Source organism: Macaca mulatta, chromosome 16 (genome assembly GCF_049350105.2).
Source record: "Macaca mulatta isolate MMU2019108-1 chromosome 16, T2T-MMU8v2.0, whole genome shotgun sequence".
In the NCBI taxonomy this organism is placed as follows: domain Eukaryota; kingdom Metazoa; phylum Chordata; class Mammalia; order Primates; family Cercopithecidae; genus Macaca; species Macaca mulatta.
In genome coordinates, this window is record NC_133421.1 from 43,809,673 (window position 1) to 43,812,283 (window position 2,611).

General features: G+C 45.7%; 1 non-coding gene across 1 annotated transcript; it reads right to left on the reverse strand.

The window, feature by feature from the left end:
* Positions 1–2,039: 2,039 nt before the first annotated feature.
* LOC114673268 (5.8S ribosomal RNA) lies at positions 2,040–2,193 on the reverse strand. The gene has a single exon (XR_003723992.2). It is a non-coding gene; the product is annotated as a 5.8S ribosomal RNA (ribosomal RNA).
* Positions 2,194–2,611: the final 418 nt, after the last annotated feature.

The window sequence follows — 2,611 nt, forward strand, 5'->3', positions numbered from 1 at the left end:
ATAATCACCGTTTTTGAAACCAAACCGGAGGCTGAGTGTTGCCTCATTTGTTTTCCCTTCTTACAATGCATTCTGAGGTAACCTCATTATCAGTCCAAAGGGCATGGGTTTTATTTAATATATATATATTTTTTAAAACCTATTGTATTTAATTTATTGAGGCTTTAAAACATATCCTCCATGAATATCAGTTATTTTTAAACTGTAAAGCTTTGTGCAGATTCTTTACCCCATGGAACCCCCAGTTCGATCCCCTGCCACAAGCGGGCAATGTTCCCCCTCTCCTCTCTTCCTCCCTGGAATCTTGTAAAGGTCCTGGCAAAGATGATTAGTATAAAAATGTCATTGTTCTTGTGAACCCAAAGTGTCACTCATTAAATGGAAGTAAATGTTGTTTTAGGAATACATAAAGTATGTGCATATTTTATTGTAGTCACTAGATGTAATTTTTTTGCGGGAAATCCACATTGAGCTGAGGGGGACTAAGGTGATTGTGGCCGGGAGGGGCTTGGTTATGGGGGTGGGAACTGTGTCCCTGGGAAATGACTTTTTGGCTTAGCTGGTCTTCATTGAAATGCAGGGTGAAACTGACAAACCCATTTCAGCCTTCTATTCCCATTTTCAACAGTATTTCCCAGACCCCAACACATCAGCCATGAAAATATCAGGAGCTTTGCCACCATTCCTTTTCTCCCCACCCCATACTTGCCGCTCCTGGGACCTATTTTAACAGCCCTGTGGTATCTCCCTCTACCTGACCCTGCTCGTCGGTCTTCCAACCCAAACTAGGCAGACATGACAGACATTGGGAAATCAGAGGAAGGCTAGATGACCCTTTACCAGAGGTTTAGGGATGCAGGCTTTACAGGTGTAGTGGAGCTTAAAGTAGGCCTTGGTGCATGCACAAAGTGAACAGGCCTTGCTGGAGGTATTTCAGTCTAGGTAGAGGAGAAGAGGTGTTGTTGAGCAAAATCCAAGAAGTAGGAATGATCATGGTGCATTTACCCAGTTGTGTGGGGGCCCATCAAAAGGTGTCAGTGTTGGAGTATGTGTGAAATGGTGGGGAAATTTGGAAAGAAGTTTGAGGCCAGGCTGTCTAGGTGGGGAGTTTGTGCTTCATGTAAGGTGAACATATGATTCTTCCCAGTCAAGTTAGGATGCTTTTGAGAGCAGAAAACTGGTATTATTCATAAGTATTCTGGAACAACAGATATAAATTAACGCTGTCCTAAGCAAACTGGAGCATGTGGTCACTCCAGGAATAGAAGGCATTGCAAGTTTTGATTCAGTGGAGAGAAGTGCCATGACCGCACTATGAGGGGGTTCAGGAAGGGCAACCAGGTGGCCATGGGCTGAATTGGGAGGAGAAAAGAGAAGCACTTAGCTCACTATTGCAGTGTATGGAGGGTATGGAACCAGGGCATTGGTAGATGGGAAGGGAGAAGATAATTGCAAGAATGGCTGAGGCAGGTGGAATGCCAAATTTTGCAGATGAAGAAGTAGAACCAGTGACATGGAAACTTTCTAAATGCCAAAGCTGCAATTAAAGGTTAGCTTCTTGCACCCAGAAAATTAACTTCTCTCTCTCACTGTTTACTCACACCTTAACTTCACCAGCTTGAGAACTTCCAGTCAAATGGACAGGCCCTCATTTTCCTGTATAAGCAACTTAAATCAGGATTCCCCTTCAGCATACACAGTGAGCTTGCATTTCCATTGGTTACATTACCCATGTACCTGAATGCAGAGACCAACTATGTCCCCAAGGGTAGAAAAGGGTCACAGGGGCCCTGCTGGTGTAACTCTGCATGGTCTAAGGCCATTGATCTGAAGGGCCAGTGGCTTACTGTGTCATGCATGCCCAGCAGGGCCACTGCATGCAAAGCTCCCAGGGGCACCATTCATAAGGCCGTCCCCCTTGGACTGTGTGGTGGCAATGGCACAAGGCAATATGAAGAACAGAGTGAGATATTAGGAAGGGCACTGATCTAGGAGGCAGATGACTTCAGTTTCATCCCGGACAGAGAACTGGTCTGTGTCACTGCTCAGACAGGCGTAGCCCCGGGAGGAACCCCGGGGCCGCAAGTGCGTTCGAAGTGTCGATGATCAATGTGTCCTGCAATTCACATTAATTCTCGCAGCTAGCTGCGTTCTTCATCGACGCACGAGCCGAGCGATCCACCGCTAAGAGTCGTACACATAGGGAATCAGTCTAATAGATACAAGTGGGCATTTTGCCTGGCCTCGGGACAAATATAACCTAAGGCTTTACCTAGAGGAAGTTCAGTTGAAGGTTACAGCTCTTGACTTTTCCTTGATCTAACATCCAAAAGAGAATGCTGGTCCCCTCTGGGCAAGGCTCCTGTGCCTTCTTCTATGCCCATATGTCATTCGCAGGTTTTCAGTGAAGACTGCTGGTCCGCAGAGGGCCTAAGGAAAACTTCCTCTTTTGATTAGAAAAGAAAACACAGGCCTGGCATGGCAGGTTTACTGTCAAATAAATGAAATGTACAACTCAGGCACAGAAAGGGTGTTGTCTAATCAAATCTGAGCAGTCTAGTAGGACTACATGGAGGAGGGAGGATGGAAGTCAAGTTAGCAATAATTTCCA